Genomic DNA, 9,109 nt, shown 5'->3' on the forward strand with positions numbered 1-9,109 from the left:
GTGTGTGTGTGTGTGTGTGTGTGTGTGTGTGTGTGTGTGTGTGTGTGTGTGTGTGTGTGTGTGTGAAGGAGGGAGTGTGAACTGGCTGGTGGCAGTGAATGCTGCCTGCTGTTGAGAGGAGTGTGTGTGTGTATGAGCAGAGGGGCTTGCAGACACTGGAACTTGGCTGCAGAATTGTAAGAGGTGTCAAGAAGTCTGAAATATATATGCGGAAAGAAAAACAGAAAGATTTACTTGCATTCCACCTAATTGCAAAGCAAGTTTGCATCCCTTTCACTGCCTTATCTTGGTGTGCTTGTGAAAACAAAGTATTCAACAAAAATTATAAAAGATGTGTCTTTTTATACATCAGGAAAATTGATAGGGATGGGAATTGTAGGGAATTCTAAAAACATTTTTTGCAGTTCATGCACAAAAATGTGTATTAAGAAGGTAAATGGGGTCAGTTTTGATTTCATGTTGACTATACATTACTTGAACTATCATCCAGCTCTCTCTCTCTCACACACACACTGCACACTACTGTATAATGACTCGAGGCTGTTTTTCTGTCCTGCACTGCAGAGACAGCATTAAGACTGACACGTCCAATAATCCTCAGCAGAAAGCCTGAACTGTGGATGGTGCATGCACACACACGCACACACAGGTTTGTTTTTGTGAAAAGTGGGGACATCCCATAGGCGTAATGGTTTTTATACTGTACAGACCGTATATTCTATTGCCCTACACCAACCCTACCCCTAAACCTACCCCTTACAGGAAACTTTGTGCTATTTCAGATTTTCAATACACTCCATTCTGTGTGATTTATAAGCGTTTTGAAAAGTGGGGACATGGGGTAATGTCCTGAAAAGTCACCTTCTCCTTGTAATATGTCATACCTTTGTCATTATACAAATGTATGTCCTCATTTGTCACAAAAACACACACACACAGAGTGTAGTGATGTTTGCTCTTTAATGTGTATATGCCAGTGTTGTGCAGTTAGCCCACTTGATCTGACTAAATATGCAATATTTATCAATACAAATGCCTCTTCAGTGATGCCATTTGACCTTTAACTTCATGGAGGGATAGAGAGGAAGACAAAGGGAAAGAGACTGATCTAATGAAGTAATCGAGAAGCAGAAAAGTGCAGGGTGCTGCATGAATTTTTTGATGTTGCCTTTATCTTGTCTAACTTGTGGTGTTCTAATACATTTTTTATCTTTATGTAGTACATTGTGTGCAAAAGTTTTCACACATGAATTCAGGAAAAAAAAATTAGAACCAGCCACACCAGACACCTGGGCTTAGAAACAATGACTGTGTTTAGCCCAAATTATATACAGTACATTTATACTTTTATTTATATAAATCCAACAGATAATTTTGCCAAAAATTTACTCCTATCATTTAAGTTTTATTCACTAAAGGAAATAAATATTTTTGACTAACATCTGATTTCTCAGCATGCTTTGATACGGACTGTAATGGAGAGTAAAAATGTTGAAATTAAGTGTTATTTTGTTGTGTAAAATTAATATAGGAGATCTGTTATTAAGTTCTCTTATTTTTTACTTTTGTTATAAATAATACATCTTTAAAGAACTTAATGTTGAAATTCCACTTCTCTTCTGCGTTAACCTTCATATCAAACAATATTTTCCCTCACCTGTCTCCATCTTCAATGAAACCATGTTAATGTCCTCCATTTCCACATCCATATATGGAGATGGTGGGCTTGTATTATGCTAATTACTAACTGCCGGCACAAGCTCCCTGAATGAGAATAATACAAATTCATCAGAATTACATTGTCTAATAACAATATCATGTGATTACACACTGATTGTGAATTCAATTGTTTCTATACATATACAGTGAGACATTTAGCCAGTTATGAGTGAATTAGACCCAGTGTCAGCAGTGTAGGAATGTGCCGTATACCAGTACAGCAGGTTTGTTCTGCTGCCATTCTCTCATTCGAAGGGGTCTTGACGTATTGTCTTCATTGCTTGAAGTGGTCTTGCAGCATTAGATGCCTACTGTGCCTTTTCCATGTTCCTTCCCAGGCTCCAGAGAGGAAGTGTCAACCCTGAGATAGAGAGAGCAATGTCATGAGACCTGGCGTCAGTCCCGCGGAATGATCTGGGTAATGTTGCATGATGGGATTATTCCATATTCATTGGAAAAACACTGAATCGTAAGGAGAGCGCCCACCTCTCTTCCCAAAGTCAAGCAGAGCATGTCGTCAGCTGCGTGTCTCTGGCATGTCTTCCTTCTCTTCTCCATCTCCCTTGCTTTCTTTTTTATTGTAGTTATTCTCTGTCAGATTCAGTACCTCCCCCGTGGGCACGTGGATAATGTCACTCAAAGTCTGTTCAGATTCTTCTCTTCGCTGCAGTTTCAGGTGGAGGTGTACATGTGTTCTAGGGACGTGGTATCTGTTTTTCGTGTACAAGCTTTTTAGGGATTGCATAAAGTTACATGAAGTTGTAGTAGTATTTCTAAGGAGAAGCTGGTGATATAAAAAGTATGTGGGAGTGATGTGAAAGACGTGGTTTGAAATTAATCCTGGATTAGGGATTCATTTTATTTATTTTTTTTAGAAATCAGTCAGATCCGACAATACTGTTATCTTACAGATGACACCACCTGGCCCAAACCTCCATGAGAGAGAGAGAGAGGAAGATTGAATGTCTCTGCAGACTATGAAGAGAGCGGTTGATTTGTTTGGCTTATACTGGTCTGTATTTTTTCTTTACTTTTTTTTTATTATTATGCAAACAGATATACAATTTACCAGTGATAAATCAAACACAAAATAACCAAGGTCAACAAAACAACATGATTTGTGTGATTGAGTGCGTGCGTGCGTGCGTGTGTGTGTGTGACTGGGTGTGAGGGGTGGAAGTATATAAACAAAGGAACCTGTAGAAAAGTACAACAGACATAACAATAGAAAACCGTAATAGTAATGATGACAGTAGTAATAATGATGATAATAATAGCATTAATAACAAAAATCAGGATGGAGGATGAGGAAGTGTGACTGGGTGTGAGGGGGGGAAGTATATAAACAAAGGAACCTGTAGAAAAGTACAACAGACATAACAATAGAAAACCGTAATAGTAATGATGACAGTAGTAATAATGATGATAATAATAGCATTAATAACAAAAATCAGGATGGAGGATGAGGAAGGTGATAAGTAATAATAGTAATAGCAATAATAATAATAAAAAATATATTAATTAAAAAATATATATAAATAAATAAATTAAATAATAATAATAATAACAATAATAATAATAATAATGAACCCAATTAATCAGAAATGAGGGGAAAGTTGGAGGATGTGGAAGATGACAAATAACAAAATAATAGTATTAATTAGTAATTAGTAATAGTAGCAATAATAACAATATTAACAATAAACTCATTCATAAGGAACTGTCTTTATGTAAGTCTTTATGTTTCTAGTGCAAATATATTGCATATCATTTGAAAGCACAAAGGTATTGCTATGAAAAATTATTACGCTAATAGTGTCTTATCATATAAAAAGAATGGTACTTTGATATATACTATCAAACTAAATTATTACCATATTCATGATATTTACAAATATATATTTATCAGATATAAGGTAAGCTGGGGTAAGATGAGGCCCAGAGGCAGGAAAAGAGAAAGAGAAAGGATGGTCTGTATTTTTTCTAATGCACACTTCTTCTATAAGCTCTTTATGGACTGTACTCTGCACTTTGGATAAACAGTCCAATGCAAAATGTCTCAAAACACACTGGGACCGAAGTGGTTGTGGTGCTTTTGGGTGGCGCATTTTACTGTTAAAACCTGCATTTTATTCGCTTACCATCCATAATCCAGTTTAACCAGGTGCTAAATATTCTGAAATAGATCTGTGAGTGTTTAATGTAGGTTGTGTTCAACAAACTTCTGTATTCTGTAAAACAGGTCGCATCATTGCACCGTATATATCGCCGTCAGTTTATACTGCTGTTAAAGGGATTGTTCACCCAAAAATGAAAATTCTGTCATTAATTACTAACCCTCATGTCGTTCCAAACCCGTAAGACCTTCGTTCATCTTTGGAACACAAATTAAGATATTTCGATGAAATGTGAGAGCTCTCTGACCCTCCCATAGACAGCAATGCAACTGTAATGTTCCCAGGTCCAGAAACGTAGTAAGGACATCGGTAAAACTGTCCATGTGATATCAGTGGCTCAACTTCATAATAATAATAGCAATAAAGCTATAAATAGTGAGATATTGTAAGGCTGCCTCTGGGCCCTCCATGAGCACAGCATAAGTTGGGCCCCCGCCCATGTCACCCTACGACGGGCCATCAAGGAGAGGTGCTGTGGAGCACAGGGCCCAAAGTCCCACCCCTGGCCGCCACATACATGCCATGCTTACCCTATATATATAATTTTTTTTTTTTATGCATTTTTTATTAATTTTGTTATAGACATATATGTGTGTCAACTAAATGAAAATGAAAATGAAATGTCTTTTAAATGATACAAGTCAATAAAAAAAAATGTCTTTATGTAATTCATATGAAACCAAGGAGAGGTCATCACATGCTATTCATACGGTAATCATCCAAGAAATTAAGCTGCCTTCACGCCAGGTCGTAATTAATGTAATTTCGAGATGACAATGTGTGACATTATACTTCACAACACATATGCACGCTTTCCCCTAAGTGTAAACAATGCTGATTACGCAGATTACGTTCATGCGTATGCTTTCTCCCCTGAACATAAACAATGCTGATTACGTCGATTACGCTCTTGGGTACTCTCCAAAATGGCGGAAGACGTAACTCGGGGGAGAAGAATTGTTGAAAAATTTTTTTTTCACATGAGGGTGAGTAATTAATGACAGAATTTTCATTTTGGGGTGAACTAACCCTTTAACACTTTTTCAGACAGGCGGATGCAATTAAACCGGTTTTCCTCTTTGTTTAAAGCCTATTAAGTCATTGTAATTTTATCAGCACAAAGATGCCTGCTTTATATGCAAATTAGGTTTAGGATTAGCCTTATTCAGTATTATGGCTGCTTATCAATACAAATGTTCCGATTCACAACCTCTTAATTTTATTTGACTTCATTCAGGTTTATTTCAGTTATAATATCACCTTACATATTAATAAAATTGTGGCTCTGCTTATACTGTAAATTGTACTGATTCAGACAGATATAAACCAAAAACTAGATTTTTTTTCTAACGATTCATTAAAAGAACTGGCTCTGAGTGATTTCTTCTGGGAATCAGGCTGCACTGGTTTGTTTTTGCATTCAAAAGGCAAATGTTGCCATTTTTCATTCTATTTGATTGTTCAAATGAAGATCACGGTTGATTAGAAAATCAATATTTTTACTCGGCCCTACAATTTTCCTGGTGAAATTAACATGGCACTTTTTCCAAATAGCTTGTGCTGTCCTTCTGCTGAGAGCATGCCAGTCTTCAAAATTTCTAACTGTGTGCTATATATTCGTCTTGACATCATGTCCCCCAGAAGTTTCTGCTTTAAGTTTCTGTCTTTTTTTCTCTGCTGTCTTAAAAAGACAGAGTACAAACTCTTGTCCTTAAATACCTTTTAAATTATTTTGGATTTTGTTTTCCTCTCGATAATATGCTTGTCCTCAAAATGTCCTGGAGATGAGAGGTGGGAACAGTACTTATTGAATTGTGCCCATGACCCCCATGAGACAGCAGAGGACATCGACTTCAAATTTGATTATCGCTTTCTCGTAGAAGAAAAAAAAGAGACTTCCTAATGCTCCCCATCGTGTCCCTCTTAAGCAATCAATGAATTTATTAATGAATCTTGCCAGCACCTTCTTGCATTTGTACATTGATCCTCGGCGCTTAGAATGGAGACGTTATTCAATTTCAATTTCAGCTCTGAACTCTTTTGGTGATCGATCACCCACACAGCCCCGGCCTGGGGAAAGTCATATTGAGACAGGATGATACGGGGATGGAAATTGATTGAACAAATGGAAGGGTGGATGGGAAGAGCTCTGGAGCTCTCATGGCATGTGGCCGTGGGAGTCTGATGCCGCAGGGGGTTCAGAAAGGCCACTGCCTCATCGCTCACAACCTCTCATCCTCCTGTTTTTGGAATTTCTTAGCCACCTTAAAGGAGAAGTTCACTCAAAATGATGTCATTATTTACTCCCGCTAATGTCATTCCAAACTTTTATGATTCACAAAATGAGAACTTGGAAGAAATCACTATAAAATCATCATAAATGATACAAAAGATAAGAAGCATGAATGTCATGCTTTCCAAAAAAATGTAGTTAAAGTGCTGCATAAAACATCTTTGGATGGTTGAAGAATATTTGGATTATACTATATGACCTGTATAAACTACTTTTATAGTACCTTTTTTTGCTTTTCATCATTTTTGAGCCATGCTTTTTTGACAAAATAACAGCATACAGGATTTTTGCATTTAGCTGGTCTGTTCCTTTAACGTTTTTGATACTTTTCAGATACCTATATAGTCTGTCATGCTAAAATAGTTTTTTTGAGATCTGCGCTTGTTCTGTCCTCTACATTTTTTCTTTGAAACTTTTCCCCTCAATCTTCTGCCCTCTTCTTTGCTCTTTCATTTTCTCTAGGCCTATATCTATTTTTTTCCTGTCTTTTTTTTTTGGCCCTTCATCCCCGGCAGGTCGGGGGGTTCAGGGCACTCGAGGCAAAGAGATGGATAGACCTGAAATGCATTGAGGGGGGGAAGGAGATGCAAAGAGAGAAAAACCATTACATGATGTGCGTAGTGGGGGATGAAGGGTCACGATGTTTGAGGCCCTGTTCTTTTTTTCACCAGCCCAATGCTGTAATGGAGCCTTGACCATTTCAAGGTTGTGTATCCCATTTACACAATCTGCTGGTGCTATTTTAGCATAGTAATGAACAGATTATGAGTTTCCTCCTCATGTTCTTCTTTTTATAAGGTTACTGGAGCTGTAATGAACACTGCAGTCCTGACCTTTGAATAGATTGTGCACGTGTAAACAACTGATATATTGGTTGTGTTCAGAATACAGTAGCCTACTAGCATTCTGCTCTTACATTGCTGCATTGTATAGTATGCGTACTGTCTTATGTGATCGATTTGGTCTTCCATTTCGTGTGTGATAGATGAATCAGAAATAATGCAACAGTTTCACACTTGCTTTCAAATTTGCATTTCATTTTTACACAAATTGGATTAAAATGCACAAAACATTTTTTTTTCTGCTGCAGATAGAAAGATTTGTTGAAGACAACGATGATATGATTATTATAGAAATATTAGCAAATAATAAGTTAAATATTTTACTTTTATATTGCTATTGTAAGTCTAGTATTAAATAACAGGACAACAATAATTACAACATATAATAATATTATTATAATATGAATAAATACAACATTATTATTATTTACATTACATTAAGTCATTTAGCAGGACAATGGAAGCAATCAAAATCAACAAAAGAGCAATGATATATGCAAGTGCTATAACAAGTCTCAGCTTAACGCAGTACACGTAGCAAGGTTTTTTATAATAGAAGAATGTAAATTATTATTGTTAAATTATTATTATTATTATTATTAGAAATTATAATTATTATAATTATGAAATGATTATGAAAATATTAGGAAACTAAGACAAATAATTTACTATTGTTATATTACTATTGTGTAAACAATCTAATATTAATATAACAACAATGAAAAAAACATAATAAAAGAAGAAAATGTTACACAATATTGGATTATAATGCAAAAAACATTTACTGCCGGCTGCAAATAGAAAGATTTGTTGAAGATGATGGTTTATTATTATTATTATTATTATTATTATTATTATGTAAACATAAATAATAAAATCTAATAATATAAAATAAAAAATTTAATATTAATCAAATAATAGAACAGCAATTAATAGAACATTATTATTATTATTATTTTCTCACCTGTTCAATTTTATGTAAAAATTTTCATTATTACTAATAAATGTTTTTATTCTACAGTACAAAAATATTACAAGTAGTATTTTTGTTTCTGTCTTCACTTTTATATATTACATTGTCAAGCTTTTATTTGTGATTTATTTTAAGTTAATCTGGCAAGTTTTGTGTTATCAGTGCAAGTTAATTGAATTACATTTTGGACTTTAATGAACTCTGAAGTGTCAGTCAAAATTATGAAAGAACTGACATGTTACAGTGTCTTGAATGAGCCGGAAATGCTGTTGTCCTTAAGGCGAGTCCTCTGGTTTAACCTCATTAGCACAATGGAAAAAGAGACATAATGGAGCCTTTTTCTGCACATAAAGAGGGTGAAAGAGCTCCAGACAGTCCAACGAAGCCATTACGATCCTAATGGGGGCAATAAAAAAATAAACCAGGAGCAGTGTTTTGCCTGCCGGCTGTGTGGTTTCATCCACTGTACATCTGAGTGGTCTTGAAAGCGGCCTTCTTATCTACTCTGGTATTGTTCAGACATGAAGTTTCTATCAAATATTTGTGAATTTGCCTTCATTTTGAGTGATTACACAAGGCCCCCTCCTCCTCAATTGCTCAGCTTTATAAAGTTAAGCCAGACTCAATTAAGGCCTGTTTGATCTTCTCCGGCGCATTCTGCCTCGCTAGCAGTATTAATGAGGCTGTTTAGTGTCAGCACCTGTGGAGGGTGGGGCTCTGCCTGGCCAGAATTAGAGACTAATTAGAGATAATCTAGGGTTCCTAACGAGCCAGGTGTGCCAGAGAGCATTGAGAGAGCATTTAGGTACTTCGCTCTCCTCTACAGATAATGACTGCAGAGACAGAGAGGAAAGATGTAGGAAAACACAGACGTTGGCAGCACTTTAGTGTATGTTGGGCAAACTGGAGTAAGAAAGGTGCATCCGTTTGTAATTATTTCAACAAGCATGTGTGAATGCGAACGTTTTGAGCTTGTGTGTTCGCATTTAGCAAGAGAATGCAGGAGAAGCCGCATCCATCAGGGAAATCTGTGGAAAGAGTTCAGGAGTCAAGGGGCCGGGAAGGTAGGTGTGTGTGTGTGTGTGTGTGTGTGTGTGTGTGTGTG

The sequence above is a fragment of the Sinocyclocheilus anshuiensis genome, unplaced genomic scaffold (assembly GCF_001515605.1).
Source record: "Sinocyclocheilus anshuiensis isolate Anshui unplaced genomic scaffold, SAMN03320099.WGS_v1.1 scaffold195, whole genome shotgun sequence".
Lineage (NCBI taxonomy): Eukaryota > Metazoa > Chordata > Actinopteri > Cypriniformes > Cyprinidae > Sinocyclocheilus > Sinocyclocheilus anshuiensis.